The sequence below is a fragment of the Rhinoderma darwinii genome, chromosome 1 (genome assembly GCF_050947455.1).
Source record: "Rhinoderma darwinii isolate aRhiDar2 chromosome 1, aRhiDar2.hap1, whole genome shotgun sequence".
Lineage (NCBI taxonomy): Eukaryota > Metazoa > Chordata > Amphibia > Anura > Rhinodermatidae > Rhinoderma > Rhinoderma darwinii.
This window is the reverse complement of record NC_134687.1, coordinates 642,754,254-642,773,093: the sequence shown is the minus strand read 5'-3', so window position 1 is coordinate 642,773,093 and position 18,840 is coordinate 642,754,254. Positions and strand designations below refer to the sequence as shown.

Sequence of the window (18,840 nt, the reverse complement as noted above, 5' to 3'; positions counted from 1 at the left end):
GTCGTTTCCAAAATGTGTCACTTTTTGGGGGTTACTACTGTTTTTGCACCACAAGACCTCTTCAAATCTGACATGGTGCCTAAAATATATTCTAATAAAAGGAGGCCCCAAAATCCTCTAGGTGCTCCTTTGCGTCTGAGGCCTGTGTTTCAGTCCATTACCACACTAGGGCCACATTTGGGATATTTCTTTAAAACTGCACAATCTGGGCAATAAATATTGATTGCATTTCTCGGGTAAAACCTTCTGTGGTACAGAAAAATATTGTATTACAAATGAATTTTGGCAAAAAAAATTTAATTTGTCAACTTCACCTCTACGTTGCTTTAATTCCTGTGAAACGCTTAAAGGGCTAAATCACTTTCTAAATGCTGTTTTGAATACTTTGAGGGGTTACATTTTCAAAACGGGGGTTATTTATGGGGACTTTCTAATATATAAGGCCCTCAAAGCCACTTCATAACTGAACTGGTCCCTGAAAAAATAGCCTTTTGAAATTTTCTTGAAAATATGAGAAATTGTTGCTAAAGTTCTAATCCTTGTAACGTCCTAGAAAAAGAAAAGAATGTTCAAAAAACGATGCAAACATAAAGTAGACATATGGGAAATGTTAACTAGTAACTATTATGTGTGGTATTACTATCTGTTTTACAAGCAGATACATTTAAATTTAGAAAAATCATAATTTTTGCACATTTTCTCTAAATCTTGGTGTTTTTTACAAATAAATATTACATTTATCGACCAAATTTTTTACTAACATAAAGTACAATATGTCACGAGAAAACTGTTTCAGAATCACTTGGATAAGTCAAAGCATTCCAGAGTTACCACATAAAGTAACACATGTCAGATTTGAAACAATCAGCTTTGTTCTGAAGGCCAAAACAGGCTCAGTCCTGAAGGGGTTAATATAGGCTGGGTTGACAATACATTGTATTTACATAATGTTCAGTTTAAAAAAAACATTTTAACGCTGCTACGGAATTCTGTGCTACTAGAATGTGGTCCTCTGTTCAGGATCCTCATCTCATAGCCACACTGGATAGCGGCTCTTGCTCTGGAGGACCTTTTCTGTCCTGCATTTCACAGACAAGTCAGTGATAAGAATGGGCACTGTACAATGCTTAATACCCCCTGTAGTGGCGCTGCAGGGAAATTAAACTCTTAGGCCTGATTTACACGAGCGTGTGCGTTTTGCGCACGCAAAAAACGCTGCATTTTGCGTGCGCAAAAGGCACTTAACAGCTCCGTGTGTCATCAGTGTATGATGCGCGGCTGCATGATTTTCGCGCAGCCGCCATTATTATGACACTCCGTTTGGATGTTTGTAAACAGAAAAGCACGGGGTTTTCTGTTTACATTCAGAATTTGACAGCTGTTGCGCAAATCACGCAGTTCGCACGGAATTGCTTCCATGCGGCATGCATGGTTTTCACGCACCGATTGACTTCAATGGGTGCGTGATGCGCGAACAGCGCACAAAGAAAGGACATGTCGTCAGTTTTTTCATCGCACTCACGCTGAGCAAAACTCACGGACTGTCTGCATGCCCCCATAGACTAATATAGGTGCGTATGACACGCGTGAAAAGCACGCGTGTCGCACGCACGTATATCACGCACGTGTAAATGATGCCTTACTACCAGGTTTCCCAAGATTTTACAGCTGGTCGCTTGGGATCTCAGCAAGGTAAAACTTTGTGATCAGCTTATTGTCATGGGACCTTTGTAACAAGTATGACTTGTCCAAATTGGAGAATTGCTTTAAAGGTGTTAATTTATTTGGATAATCACTTTTTGTTAGTAGGGTCCCCTTGATGTCAGGCTGATCACATGGTGTCCTACTGCTGAGACCTCCGGCCATCCGTTTCATAGCAGTAAATAAAACATTACACAGTTCTCATGGAAATCAATGTACTGTCCTTGAAATGCAGGAATGTGCCTGGTCCTCCAGAGTGAGAGACTCGCTTTGTAGACTTTCTCCACTTAGGTCAAGATATGAGGATCCGGAAACTTAAAATTCCTTGATATGAGAACTGGTTTTCTAAACCAAACAACCCCTTAAATGGATCATGGGCATACATACTGTAGATCATGCGGCTCCTATGAGGCCCTAGGTAATCCTATTTCCTTTGCTACTTAGTGAAGGAACCTCTGCAGGACTCCCCTCTACATAAAAACTACATTTTGGTGTTTTGCTATGGGGCCACTGACCATGAACATATGTACAATTATCTTGTCTGTAATTTTCTTAGCCCATAAAGGGGTTTTCTTGTTTAGACCATATCTTTTCATATGCGCTATGAAGGTATATGGAGTCAATAGAGCGGAGTCTTCCACACAGAAACCCAATTTATTAACCATAGAACAGTGCTGCTACAATGGAGGGGGAGAAATGCGTTACACGAATGACCTATTTAAAGGGACATCTCATTATAACAATCACTTTACTCGGATACCTATTAAAGTGGTTTTCCAGAATTAGCAAAATGTGGCTGCTTTCTTCCAGAAACAGCGCCACACTTGTCCATGGGTTGTGTCTGGTATTGCAGCTCAGCTCCCTTGAAGTGAATGCCCTATTTACTGCAATACCACACTGAACCTTTGGGCAGGTGTGGCGCTGTTTTTTTTAATGAAAGCGGCCATGTATTTCTAATCCTGCACAACCCCATTAATGTGTATGAACATTGTGTTCACATGGGTCTCTGCAGGAAAAATGTGCAGCCGTCCTCAGCTTCCCACAGTGATAAAGACTTTCATAGGCTCCATTATGCTTCTGAATATTATCCCGTGCCCTATAGGTTTGTGATAACAGCCACGATCAATGTGCCAGAGGCAGATATAATAAAAGATGATTCGTTATTTTTTAATAGCGATACATATATAAAAAAAACAATTCGACAAAGTCCTGAAAGCTCCGCCAGATCCTAATCTCCACCACATGCTCTAGAAATAAATACACAGGAGACTCGTTATATGGAAGTAGATTCATTTTATTATATGTAGTTTTTATATGTATATTATTAATGTGAAGGACATTCCTATACCTAAAGCTGTTGATCCAGAAGAAGGCAAAAACCCTGGACACGTTTGGCCAATTAGTATCACAGGGGGAAAATTCCTTCTTGACCCGAGAAAATGGCGATCAGTTATAAACCCTGGATCAAAGCCGCTAATACTATTACTGGACGTGTTACAGGATGGTCTGTTCTATATCTATCACCCTGACCAGTGGCGGATCATCATTAGGGCGGTTCGGGCGGCCACCCGGGGCCCAAGGCTCCCGGGGGCACATTGCCGCCCGAACCGCATGGACCCCTTCATGCCTGGTGGCGTTGCTAGCACCGGAGGGAGCCCCGGGGCTAGCGGCAGCCACATTCATTTGTATCTCAGACCTTAGGATACAAATGAATACTATAGGCTGCAGGTCACATTAGACCTGCAGCCTATAAGGCGCTGGGAAGCCTCCCTGCTCAGGCCGGCGTGATGAGGTACTGCATCACACCAGTCTGCGCATGCGTCTAGTCTGGAGGATTCACATGTGTCCAGCTGGAGCGGCCGCCACGGGGAAAGGTAAATAATATATATTTTTTTTTTTAGGTGGGGTAGCGCTGTCTATATATTCAGTCCTGTAGAACTGTGCTGTGTTATATAATAGTTATGTCAGGGGCTGTAAACTATGGAGTCCCCGGCCAGAGCACTGGGAATTAGGGGGTGTGTGATTTGGAGTCTATATTTAGAGTAGTCAGATTTGGGGTCTTTATTTAAGGGGAGCGTGGTCAGTGGTCTTTGTTTAGGAGGAGTCTGGTCTGTGGTCTGTTTTTCTGGGGGTAGTCTGGTCTGGGTCTGTATTTAGGGGTAGTCTGGTCTGGGTCTGTATTTATGGCTAGTCTTGTCTGCAGTTTGTATTAGAGGTATAGTTTGATTCGGGGTCTGTATTTAGGGGGAGGCTGGTTTGGGGTCTTAATTTAGGGGAGTCTTCTCTGGGGTCTATATTAAGAGGATAGTCTGGCCTGGGGTTTGTATTAAGAGGATAGTCTGGCAGATGATATATAAATTTTGTATGTGGGGTGTAAAAGTTTTATTCTACCTAATGTGGATAAAAAAATTGTGAGCTCCTCCTTCTGCGTCGGCGGCTGCATATTATGGACGTTCAGGGAAGCTGAGCTTAATATATTCTGGCTTTGATTCTTCTGCAAATATCAAAATATGATGATCGGAGCCGACCTGTAAACAACACAAACCATGACTGGGGCCCATGAGAATTGTGGGAAACAAAATGGCTGTGTTGCCTGTAGCAACCAATCAGATTTCATGTTTCATGTTTTCAGAGCAGTGTAGGACATGAAAGCTGTACTCTGGTTGGTTGCCGTGGTTAACTCCATCCCCTTTTTGCCAGCTCCAGGCCCTGTATGTTATAATAATAATAACAACAACAACCATATTAACGCCTATCTGCACGTGTCAGTACTGAGTACTGAGTCGTTCCCGGTATGCACTGTCGGAAGGTCAGCTGTCTCGACAGTTGACACTGCACTCTTGCCGGCCAGCAGTCCTTTGCCGCTGATTTAGGCAATTAACCCCTTAAATGCGGTGATCGGTTGCGATCGGCGCATTTTAGGGGTTTCTAGCACATCGGCAGACCCCGGTCTGAAATCGCGGGACTTGCAGATGGTTAGCATGCCAAACGGAGGCCAAACAATGGCCTCCTTGTCTCCCATGAACGGAAGCCTATCAGGACCTCTGGCTGGTCCTGATAGGTTTCCTGTCGGAGTGGCAGGAAGTTACTGTGTCGTTCCCGATGCACACTGTCGGAGACAGTGTGCATCTGGAACCGGGAGGTCAGCTGTACTCGACAGCTGACACTTCAGTGTTGCCGATCAGCAGATCATCGCCGCTGATTAAGGCAATTAACCCCTTTAATGCGGCCATCGATTGCGATCGCCGCATTTAGGGGGGTTGCAGCTCATTGGCAGCCCCCATGCAATCCCTACGGGTCTGCCATATATGGAAGCCTCTGGCTGGTCCTCATAGGCTTGCTTTCAGAGTGACTGTGACGTCACTAGGTAGTGTAATGTATTATAGCAGCGATCAGAGCTGCAGGTCAAAAAAGAAACTGTAAAAAGTAAAAAAAAAATAAGTAAAAGAAAAGTTAATAAAAATGGTTTATAAAAGTGTAAAAATAAAAGTTTTTTTTCTATAATAAGTCTTTAATTATAGGACAAAAATGAAAAGGTTTAAAAAGTACACATATATGGTATCACCGCGTTCATAACGACCCAAACTATAAAACTTTAATGTTATTTTTCCTGCACGATAAACACCGCAAAAAAATAAATGAAATACTATGCCAGAATCGATATTTTTTGGTCACCACCCCTCTCAAGATATAGAATAAAAAGTGATCAAAAAGTCACATGTACCCCAAAATAGCACCAATAAAAACTAACACCCGTCCCGCAAAAAACAAGCCCTTACACCGCTTTTTTGACTGAAAAATAAAAATGTTATGGCTCTCAGAATATGGCAACACAAAAAAAATAAAAAATAAAAAATAAAAAAAAATATTTGATTTTATTGTGCAAACGCTGCAAAACATAAATAAATAAATATATATATATAAAAAAAAAAAAAAAAAAATATATATATGTATATATATATGTGGCATTGCCGTAACCGGAATGACTTGCAGAATAAAGTAAAACTTAATTTACTGTGCAAGGTGAAGGCCTTAAAGGCAATGTGTTGCCAGAAAACATGTTTTTTTTTTTAAATTAAACATTTAGTGTGTGGGTGATTAAACATTGTTCAAATTTTTTTTTATTTTTTTCACGAGTCAGGAAATATTATAAATTAATTCAAAATTTATAATACTACCCATTTTTGGTCACTAGATGGAGCTATTCCCAAAATTGCAGCATTGCAACATTGGGTTAAAAGCCCTCGCTCTAGTGAGCTCTCAGCATCCCCCCCTCCTTTATCCTGGCTAGTGCCGGGATAAACGAGGGGTTTGAACGGTGTAACCTCCTACACTGTGTGTCGCCATTTTTTGAGCTAACACACAGTGTAGTAGGTTTACATACAGTAGTAAACACACACAAACACGAACATACATTGAAATCTCTTACCTGCTCCTGCCGCCGCAGCTCCCTCCGGCCCGTCCGCTCCGTTTGCTGCCGCAGGTCCAAGTGCACAAATCCGGAAGCCGCGACCGGAAGTAGTAATATTACTGTCCGGCCGCGACTTCCGGTCCACAGGAAAATGGCGCCGGACGGCGCCAATTTCGAATTGGACTGTGTGGGAGCGGCGCATGCGCAGTTCCCACACAGACGCCGTACACTGAAGTCAATGGGATGGGAGCCGTTCGCAGTCCCTATGGGACTGTGGCAGCCGTATTCCATGTCTGTATGTGTCGTTAATCGACACAGACAGAAATGGAACAAAAAATGGCAGCCCCCATAGGGAAGAAAAAGTGTAAAAATAAGAAAAAGTAAAACACAAACACACAAATGAATATAAACGTTTTTAATAAAGCACTAACATCTTTAACATATAAAAAAATAATTTGTGATGACACTGTTCCTTTAAGAAATAAAGAATTTGAAACGCCAGAATCGCATCTTTTTTGGTCACCTTAGCTCTAAAAAAAATTTATGTAAAAAGTGATCAAGAAGTTGTATGTACCATAAAATGGTACCAATAAAAGCTACTGTTCGTCCCACCAAAAATAAGCCCCCAGACCGCTCAATCGACCAAAAAATAAAAGTTATACCTCTCAGAATGTAATGATAGAAAACTATTTTTTTTTTTAACATATAGTCTTTTCTTTGTAAAATTAGTAACATATATAAAATAACTATGTCATTATTTGGTATCACTGTAATCGTATTGAGACGCAGAATGAAATTAAGTTGTTGGGGGGCGTGTCCTGATGGCAGCAGAGATGGCTGTGTGTTGAGCTAGCTCCACTTCCACCTACAACGTAAGCGACAAATAAAGCATTCTCAGGGTGTTAAATCTTATCAGCAAATCATCCTAAACTCAGAAGACAGATTCTCTCTGTTAATCATTCACTACTGGACGAGAAATCAAGCAGATAACAGCACTGGTGCAGGGAGCTGAAAAACAGATAAGACTCAGCTCCACATACCAGAAGACTAATCTGATACCATCCCTGTGCAGGCAGCCTCCCCTGCTTCAACAAGACTTCACATCACACTCCAGATCATCTTCAGAACCAAAAGGTACTTTTATTTCTTTGTTTAAGAGACATATACTTTAAGGCCTACCTGACAGGCTGAAGCCTGGACCTGTAGCAAAACATGTGCACAGACCACCCCAGATAAAATCAACTGAGGGGGTGACCATACAAAGATTAAGACTGAAGCAGAGACCACATGGTGCAAGGAGCTGAATAATAAGAGTGACTCCGCTCCATATACCATATTAATCAGCTGCCATCCCAGTACTTGCTGTCTGCCTTGTTTAAACAAAACCAAGCATCTCACTCCAGGGTCTTAAGAACCCAAAGATATCTTTATTTCTTGTTTTGGAGACCTTATACTTTAAGACCTACTTGGTGTGCTGAAGCTGCGCCCTAAAACAGAAACATATAAACGCATCGCCTCAGATAAATGTAATTGAAGTGGTGACTATACAAAAGACACGCACGGAGGCAGAGACCGCATGGTGCAAGGAATTAAATACCAGAAGACTCTCAGCTCCACATACCATATTAACCATTATTACAGCCATCTACTACATTTTTTAATATGATTAGAGGCAAGCGAAACAAAGAACCGCCAAAACGCCTAGCAGACTTCTTTATGGGTAAAGACAAAAAAGAAAATGGCGCCAAATCTAAACACAGAGATATGGTGAATTCACAATCTCCTCGCTCTTTGGGAACAATATCTCCTGTCCACGCTGAAGGAGAAGATGCTCATGATATAAACCAAATAAAAAACTCCAAATTAAACAGCGCAAATAACTGCTCAAGCTCCAAATATAAAGAACAGTTTTCAGAAGAGGACTCATTAGACTCACCAACCACCAGGAGTCCTGCAAAACAAAAGCAGAGATTGCACTCAAATGGGGAATATGAAACAGATGACATTTCAGATGTCGATTTTACACCTAGCGCAACGGTTTTTGCACATATCCCCTCATCTACAGAAGCAATTTCTGTAAACTTAATGAAAGACATGTTAACAGCTCTAAAAAGCTCCATTCAATCGGATATGTCTAAAATGGCACATAAAATATCATCACATATAGATGACCTTGGAGACAGAGTTAACCATATAGAAGACAAAATGTGAGAATATACCACAGTACATAACTCCCTAGTAGATGCACATAATAATCTAGAAGGAGAACTTACTACAATGCGTATGAAACTAGCAGATATTGAAGATCGGTCACGGCGAAACAATATAAAATTCAGAGGAATACCTGAATCTGTCACCCAAGCAGAACTGGTTTCATATCTTCACCGGTTAATGCTGATTCTACAACCGGACCTCTCTAAGTCAGATCTTACCATCGACAGAGCCCATAGGCTACCTAAACCCAAAGGATTACCTGAAAAAATCCCCAGAGATGTCCTGGCAACAATACACTTCTTTCACATAAAAGTGAAAATCCTAATTGCAGCACGGAAATTCTCTCCTCTTCCGGATCCATTCCAAACAATCTCTGTATTTACAGACCTATGACAAGCTACAATCCAAGAAAGGAAGAGGATGCAACCGCTAACTATGCTTTTGAGAGAACATAAAATCCTCTATAAATGGGGTTTTCCACCTAAAGTCATAATAACCAAAGGAAACAACACATTTGTTATTCGGAACGTAAAAGATGGCCTGAACCTGCTCAAAAAATGGGACATTAAACTATCACCTTTACAAGACAAGCCGGAAATACAAGAAGCAAGGCCTAAACGAGATGAAAGACCGCCACATTCAAAAGACCCTGACTGAGACTTCGCATATAGGTGGGGCTGGGGGCCTACACCCATCTCTGGAACTCTTGCCCCACGATCATTTCAGCCATGTCGGCTGTACACTGTGACATTTATGGTTTGAACTTTCTTGTTCTTTGTTTTTGTTGTTTTGATTATTTTCAACAGGTCACCATACTACAAGAACACCACAGGAAAACAGAACGTAATCCATCCAACTGTCAATCAAACATCACATCTCAATACAACATGAAATCCTATTGGTCAAATCCGATGCAGACTCATCTAAACTGCAAGTATATTACACTACACAAAGCTGTCAAGTATTCCAAAACAAATCACTATTAAAATTTTATCACTCAACACGAAGGGTCTTAATCACCCCTTCAAAAGATCCTCGCTTTGGTCTGAAAGCAAGTTAGAAAATGTTGACATTATACGCGCTCAAGAGACTCATCTTTTAGAAGCAGATGCCCACAGAATAAAAAATATCAATTTCCCACATATATACCATGCCCATACCACACAGAAAAAGGCAGGAGTATTGATTGCTTTTAAACGCACTTTAATATTTGAAGAATTAAATGTATTAACTGACCCAAAGGGGCGGTTCCTTGTGCTGGTATGCAAACTAAATAACCGAATATACACAATTTGTAATGTATATGCTCCTAACAGCAAGCCAATCAATTTTCTTAATAAAGTACTTAGGAAAATTAAAAAAATACAAAAAGGCAGTTTAATTCTATGCGGTGATTTAAATCTAATTTTAGATCCATTAATGGATACAACAGCTAAGCACAAGAGACCGCCCTCAACATTATTGTCATGGTTACATAGTAACGACTTGTATGATACTTGGCGATGTCTTCATGCTAACGAAAAGGACTACACATATTATTCTTCTCCACATACCGTGTTTCCCCGATAGTAAGACACCCCCGATTGTAAGACGTATCGGGGGTTTCAGGGGGGTCGGCTAATATAAGCCGTACCCCGAAAGTAAGACATATGTCTTACTTTCGGGGAAACACGGGGGTATTGCCGCCTCCTGCCCACTTCCGCGCCGCCCCCCTCTCCATACGTCTCCATACGTCACCGCGCCGTCCCCTGCACTTGTCAATGCCGCCTCCTGCTTAAAATACGGTAGGCGATCAGCGGCAGGAGCACGGCTGTTATACACAGCCTGGCTCCTGCTGCAACTGCCGGAATCGAAGCGCGCGCCGATTCCGGCAGTTTAACCCATTAAATGCCGCTGTCAATAGTGACAGCGGCATTTAATGTGTTTGACAGAGGGGGGAGCTCCCTCTGTCACCCGATCGGCGCCCCCGCAAACAAATCGCGGGTCGCCGTCGGGTTTCCATGACAGCCGGGGGTCTAACAAAGACCCCCAGGTCTGCCTTCAGCATCTGCCTGTTAGGCGATGCCGGAGGCATGACCTAATAGGTTGCCTGTCAGTTTTACACTGACAGGCAATAATGCTTCGGTATACTAAGTATACCAAAGCATTATATATGCGATCGGCACATCGCATAGTGAAGTCCCCTGGTGGGACTAAAAAAAAAAATGTAAAACAGTTAAATAAAATTTGTGGAAAAAAAAAAATAAAAAATTCGACAATTTTTTTCCAATATAAGACATACCCCGAAAGTAAGACATAGTGGGGCTTTTGGGGATAAAAAGAAAGTAAGACACTGTCTTACTTTCGGGGAAACACGGTAGAACATACACAAGAATAGACTATTGTCTCACAGATAAAAATTCTCTGCAGCTATGCGCTGAGGTCAAGATAGGTGACATAACTTGGTCTGATCATTCACCTTAAGTTATAAAAATTAATGAACCTCATATTCCACAAATAGAGAATGTATGGAGACTAAACAACTTTCTACTAGCACATACCGAAACCCAGAATCTCATTCATAAAGAGATCAAGGACTACTTCGAACTCAATGCCACACCTGATATCAGTGTATTTACTTTCTGGAACGCGCATAAGGCGTACATACGAGGTATTTTTATTAAAATATCAGCATTCCACAATAAAAAGAGGAAAAAACAATTGGATGACATTACCACAGAACTGAGAAGTCTAGAAACACAACAAAAAAATAACCCATCATTTCTTACCCACCAAAAATGAACTCATACCAGACACAAACTCAGATTCTTACTACTATACAAATATGAACATAACTTAACTAAACTCCGTATGAAATACTATAGCCTAAACAATAAAGCCATAATGCTTTCATGGCCAAAAGAGTTAAAAATATACAGATGAAAAATAAAATTGCCCATCTGATCTCACCGACCACATCTAAGAAAATTCTTAATCCAAAAGAAATAGCAGATAATTTTGGAGAGTATTACTCATCATTATATAACTTAAAATCTGACCCTACAATTTCACAACCAACTACTGAAAATATTCAAAAATTTCTTGACAAAGTCAATTTTCCCACTTTATCCAACGATAAACTGAATAACCTAAACAAACCAATCACAAACTTAGAAATTCTTAGAGCTGTCACAACACTCAAAAGATCTAAAGCCCCAGGCCCAGATTGCTATACAAATGAATACTATACGACCTTCAAAGACATCCTTTCCCCTCACATGGAAACCTTGTTTAATGAAGCAATGCAGTTAGGATCATTTCCTAAAGAAATGCTTTTAGCTACAATTACAACCATACCTAAACATAATAAAGACCCGACTTTAACCACCAATTATAGACCCATCTCTCTGCTAAATGGAGACATTAAACTCTATGCAAAAATTCTATCACATAGTTTGGAAACTATACTGCCTGGTCGGACCAAGTGGGCTTCATTAAAAACAGACAAGCCTCTGATGCTACAAGACGATTTATTAACATAATAGATTGGGTGGAGAGGAATAGAACGCCCTCTCTGCTCTTATCTTTAGATGCAGAGAAGGCATTTGATAGAATAAACTGGACATATACTTTTCAGACTCTAGAAAGGTTTGGGTTTCATGGCCTGATCTTACAAGCGATCAAAGCACTATACTCTAACCCCTCAGCTAGGGTACTCACGAATGGAATTTTATCAAAACCATTTGACATATCCCACTGGCACAAGACAAGGATGCCCTCTTTCCCCTTTAATATTTGTATTAGTAATTGAACCCTTTGCGGAACTCATAAGATCACACACTCAAATACAAGGTGTACAAATTAATAATTCTACTCATAAAATTGGCTTATTTGCAGATGACATTATAATAGCCCTGAGAAATCCATTATCTTCCCTCCAAACTGTATCAGAAACAATCAAGATATTTAACTCCATATCTTACTACAAAGTCAATGATAATAAATCATTACTTCTAGGTTTAAACATACAACCGCAAATGAAGGACATTATAACCCATTCCTTTCCATTTAAATGGCACGATCAATCTATCCCATATCTAGGTATAGAACTAACCTCGTCAATCAAGGCCTTGATTGATAAGAACTTTAAGCCTCTAATTGTTCAACTTCAGAAAGATTTAGATCATATGAGTAAATCTGAACCATCCTGGTGTGGTAGAATTGCGTTATATAAAATGATGACCTTACCTGTTATACTATATAAATTACGAACAATTCCCATTCTTATTCCCCTCCATATAATAAACCAACTACATAAACAAATGTCTAACTTTATCTGGTCGGGCAAAAAAACAAGGATAGCTTTAAAAACGATGTCACAACATAAATCTGATGGAGGTTTTAGTGTTCCGAATCTGAAGTTATATCACCATGCTGCCATACTAGACCAACTCAAAGAATGGTGGCTCCCTCATTCTGATAAGAAATGGGTAGACATAGAAAAAGCTTCCCTAGGAGTAGATAACTTAAAAAATATATTGTACTCCAAAGCCATTAAATATAGGCCAGAACACGGCTCCACATCTACAGTACATGCTACTTTACAAATTTGGAACAATTTTACTAAAAATAAACATCTTGATATGCCTACCAAAATAGAGAAAATCCCATTCCAAATCTTGAATGACTTTCTTCCAGATCTAGACATAAACAGCTGGATAAACGCAGGCTTAAAGGCAATGTGTTGCCAGAAAAACATGTTTTGTTTTTTTTAATTAAACATGTAGTGTGTGGGTGATTAAACATTGTTCAAATTTTTTTTATTTTTTTCACTAGTCAGGAAATATTATAAATTAATTCTAATTTATAATATTACCCATTTCTGGTCACTAGATGGAGCTATTCCCAAAATTGCAGCATTGCAAAATTGGGTAAAAAGCCCTCGCTCTAGTGAGCTCTCAGCATCCCCCCCTCCTTTATCCTGGCTAGTGCCGGGATAAACGAGGGGTTTGAACGGTGTAACCTCCTACACTGTGTGTCGCCATTTTTTGAGCTAACACACAGTGTAGTAGGTTTACATACAGTAGTAAACACACACAAACACGAACATACATTGAAATCTCTTGCCTGCACCTGCCGCCGCGGCTCCCTCCGGCCCGTCCGCTCCGTCTGCTGCCGCTGGTCCAAGTGCACAATTCCGGAAGCCGCGACCGGAAGTAGTAATATTACTGTCCGGCCGCGACTTCCGGTCCACAGGAAAATGGCGCCGGACGGCGCCAATTTCAAATTGGACTGTGTGGGAGCGGCGCATGCGCAGTTCCCACACAGACGCCGTACACACAAGTGAATGGGACGGGAGCCGTTCGCAGTCCCTATGGGACTGTGGCTGCCGTATTCCATGTCTGTATGTGTCGTTAATCGACACATACAGAAATGGAACAAAAAATGGCAGCCCCCATAGGGAAGAAAAAGTGTAAAAATAAGAAAAAGTAAAACACAAACACACAAATAAATATAAACGTTTTTAATAAAGCACTAACATCTTTAACATATAAAAAAATAATTTGTGATGACACTGTTCCTTTAACATATATAGATGATCTATATGTAGAAAATAATCTATGTTGCTTCTCTGACTTATCATTCAGATACAAACTAGATAAAACTCAATTCTACAAATATCTGCAGATAAGAACGATTATGAGAGAAATTCCATATCCATTACTCTCCCTACCTATGCCGGCTTCTACCTACTTAAATAACCAATTAAAAACAATTAAAGGTATTCACATGTTTTATCAGATTGGTTCCCAATCACTCACCTTTGAAAATCAAACACATATATCTAAATGGCATAGAGATCTGAACGGCCAATTTTCAAGAGACCAGTGGTTAAGAGCATTCTCCATCTCTCTTAAATCCTCTTCCTGTACTAATCATCAAGAATGATATTATAAAATATTCTATAGATGGTATCTCACTCCGTATAAACTTTCCAGAATATATAGTGATGCATCGCCCCAATGTTGGAGAGGTTGTAACCATTTGGGATCCATACTTCACATATTTTGGGAATGTCCTTTATTATTAACCTTTTGGCAATCAATTAGCGCACTACTAAATGAGATTACAACTCAAAATACTAACCTCACGCCAGAACTTACTACGGCTTGGAATTGATGTTATTCCCAAACAATTCCAAATTGTAATATGTCATATATTAATATCTGCCACATCAGCTGTAGCGTTCAGATGGAAAACATGTAACATCCCGACCATCACAGACATCATTAAAAAAGTCAATACAAGCTATCAATATGAATATATTTATGGCTGTAGCATACAAAGACATGACCGGTTCTGTACAGATTGGATGTGTTGGATTAACTCTGTATATGCCGTACCGCTCCCTTTCTAGTGGGAGCTCATACGTTGTCTGTTGTATACATTTTATTATTTCTTTATGACCTGTATACGTTCTTCACAACATTTCTTTTATTTACCTTTCTTTTATTATTCATATTATTTTGAATCCCATTTTCTCAAAATGTTAAAACTTATAGGAATTAACGATTTAATTATTATTTGAGACTAACTATTTACTTCTACCTGCGAGTAGAACTGTTCGCATATATTTTCTGATGTCTCAACTGTTTAATAAAGACATATTGAAACAGAAATTAAGTTGTCGATTTTACTGCACGTGAAAGACATAAAAGCAAAACCCCAAAAACTATGGAAGAATCACAGTTTTTTCCAACTGCAGCCAGCAAATATTTTTTTTCAGTTTCCCAGTACATTAAATGGTACTTTGAATGGTGACAATAGAAACTATGACTCTTCCCATAAACAATAAGCCCTCACACCGCTCTACTGACGAAAAAATTTAAAAGTTATGGCTCTTGGAAGGCGGGGAGTGAAAAACAAAAATGAAAACGCCAAATAAGAATCAGTCCTGAAATGGTTAATTAATTTCTAATTAAAATACATTTATGACCCCGTGTGGGGTATTGCCGTAATTGGGAGAAATTGCTTTACAAATGTTGGGCGACTTTTTCTCTTTTATCCCTTGTGAAAATTCATTCATTTTAGTGGACAAAAATGTTGATATTAATTTTCATGGCCTAATTCCACTAAATTCTTCAAAAAACCTGTGAGGTCAAAATACTAACTATACCCCTAGAAAAATTCTTTGAGGGATGTAGTTTCCAAAATGGGTGCACTTTTGGGGGGTTTCCCTTGTTTTGGTCCCTCCAGGGCATTGCAAATGCGACATGGCACCAAAAACCAATCCAGCAACATCTGCGCTCCAAAATCCAAATGCCACTCCTTCCCTTCTGACCTCTGCTGTGAGTCCAAACATTAGTTTATGACTACATATGGGGTATTGCCGTAATCGGGAGAAATTGCTTTACAAATGTTGGGGTGCTTTTTCTCCTTTGTTCCTTGTAAAAATGAAAAAATTCTATGTTTTAGCAGAAAAAAAGTAGATTTTAATTTTCACAGATTAATTCCACTAAATTTAGCAAAAAAAACTGTGGGTTCAAAATGCTCACTATACCCCTAGAAAAACGCCTTGACGGCTGTAGTTTTCAAAATGGGGTCAATTTTGGTGAGTTTCCATTATTTTGCCACCACAAGACCTCTTCAAACCTGACATGGTGCCTAAAATATATTCTAATAAAAAGGAGACCCCAAAATCTTCTAGGTGCTCCTTTGCTTCTGAGGCCGGTGCTTCAGTCCAGTAGCGCACTAGGGCCACATGTGGGATATTTCTAAAAACTGCAGAATCTGGGCAATAAATATTGAGTGCATTTCTCTGGTAAAACCTTCTGCGTTACAGAAAAATATGTATTACAAATGAATTTCAGGTAAAAAAAATTAATTTGTAAATTTCCCCTCTACTTGGCTTTAATTCCTGTGAAACGCCTAAAGTGTTAATATAATTTCTGAATGCTGTTTTGAATACTTTGAGGGGTGCAGTTTTCAAAATGGGGTGATTCATGGGGACTTTCTAATATGTAAGGCCCTCAAAGCCACTTCAGAACTGAACCGATCCCTGAAAAAACAGACTTTAGAAATTTTCTTGAAAATGTGAGAAATTGCTGCTAAAGTTCTAAGCCTTGTAACGTTTTGAGAAATAAAAGGACGTGAAAAAAAATTTCTGTAAAATGTAACGTTTTTCACAAATAAATATTGCATATATCGACCAAATTTTTTCACTAACATAAAGTACAATATGTCACGAAAAAACAATCTCAGAATCGCTTGGATAGGTAAAAGCATTCCACAGTTAATACCACATAAAGGGACACATGTCAGAATTGAAAAAAATCATCTGTGTCCTAAAGCGGTTAATGATGATGATAAAGATAAAATATACATATTTACTGCTGTAACATACAGGAGCATCGTAAATAGGGCTTCGGAAGTGCAGGAGAAAAGCATTGGGCACCATGACAACTAATAAGCTCTTATGCTTTCTCAGCCTTTTGGAAAATGAAAGCAGCGTCCTGATTGGTTACTGCAGGTAACATGTCCACTTCATTGCACTACTTTTGGGGAATATCTCGCTGTAACCGAGTGGTGACAAGAAGTGTGTGTTGCCCATAGCAACCAACAAAAGTGCTGGATTGTGATTGGTTGCTATGGTAACACGGCTGCTTGTCTGCACTATTTGTCATACACACTGTATAATATATGATATAATGTATCTATGTGCTGATCATACAGATTCTATAATATATGATTGTGATTGGTTGCTATGGTAACACGGCTGCTTGTCTGCACTATTTGTCATACACAATGTATAATATATGATATAAAGTATCTATGTGCTGATCATACAGATTCTATAATATATGATTGTGATTGGTTGCTATGGTAACACCGCTGCTTGTCTGCACTATTTGTCATACACACAGTATAATATATGATATAATGTATCTATGTGCTGATCATACAGATTCTATAATATATGATTGTGATTGGTTGCTATGGTAACACCGCTGTTTGTCTGCACTATGTGTCATACACACTGTATAATATATGATATAATGTATCTATGTGCTGATCATACAGATTCTATAATATATGACTGTGATTGGTTGCTATGGTAACACGGCTGCTTGTCTGCACTATGTGTCATACACTGTATAATATATGATATAATGTATCTATGTGCTGATCATACAGATTCTATAATATATGATTGTGATTGGTTGCTATGGTAACACGGCTGCTTGTCTGCACTATTTGTCATACACACTGTATAATATATGATATAATGTATCTATGTGCTGATCATACAGATTCTATAATAAATGATTGTGATTGGTTGCTATGGTAACACGTCTGCTTGTCTGCACTATTTGTCATACACACTGTATAATATATGATATAATGTATCTATGTGCTGATCATACAGATTCTATAATAAATGATTGTGATTGGTTGCTATGGTAACACCGCTGCTTGTCTGCACTATTTGTCATACACACTGTATAATATATGATATAATGTATCTATGTGCTGATCATACAGATTCTATAATATATGATTGTGATTGGTTGCTATGGTAACACCGCTGCTTGTCTGCACTATTTGTCATACACACTGTATAATATATGATATAATGTATCTATGTGCTGATCATACAGATTCTATAATATATGATTGTGATTGGTTGCTATGGTAACACTGCTGCTTGTCTGCACTATGTGTCATACACACTGTATAATATATGATATAATGTATCTATGTGCTGATCAAACAGATTCTATAATATATGATTGTGATTGGTTGCTATGGTAACACCGCTGCTTGTCTGCACTATTTGTCACACACTGTATAATATATGATATAATGTATCTATGTGCTGATCATACAGATTCTATAATATATGACTGTGATTGGTTGCTATGGTAACACGGCTGCTTGTCTGCACTATTTGTCATACACACTGTATAATATATGATATAATGTATCTATGTGCTGATCATACACATTCTATAATATATGATTGTGATTGGTTGCTATGGTAACACGGCTGCTTGTCTGCACTATTTGTCATACACACTGTATAATATATGATATAATGTATCTATGTGCTGATCATACACATTCTATAATATATGACTGTGATTGGTTGCTATGGTAACACTGCTGTTTGTCTGCACTATTTGTCATACACACTGTATAATATATGATATAATGTATCTATGTGCTGATCATACAGATTCTATAATATATGATTGTGATTGGTTGCTATGGTAACACCGCTGCTTGTCTGCACTATTTGTCATACACTGTATAATATATGATATAATGTATCTATGTGCTGATCATACAGATTCTATAATATATGATTGTGATTGGTTGCTATGGTAACAGCGCTGCTTGTCTGCACTATTTGTCATACACACTGTATAATATATGATATAATGTATCTATGTGCTGATCATACAGATTCTATAATATATGATTGTGATTGGTTGCTATGGTAACACCGCTGCTTGTCTACACTATTTGTCATA

The 18,840-nt window shown here is 39.0% G+C and overlaps 1 pseudogene; it reads left to right on the top strand.

Annotated features, from left to right (window-relative positions):
• Positions 1 to 8,323, top strand: part of LOC142695368 (uncharacterized) — a 204,559-nt pseudogene extending 196,236 nt beyond the window's left edge.
• The last annotated feature ends 10,517 nt before the right edge of the window (positions 8,324 to 18,840 follow it).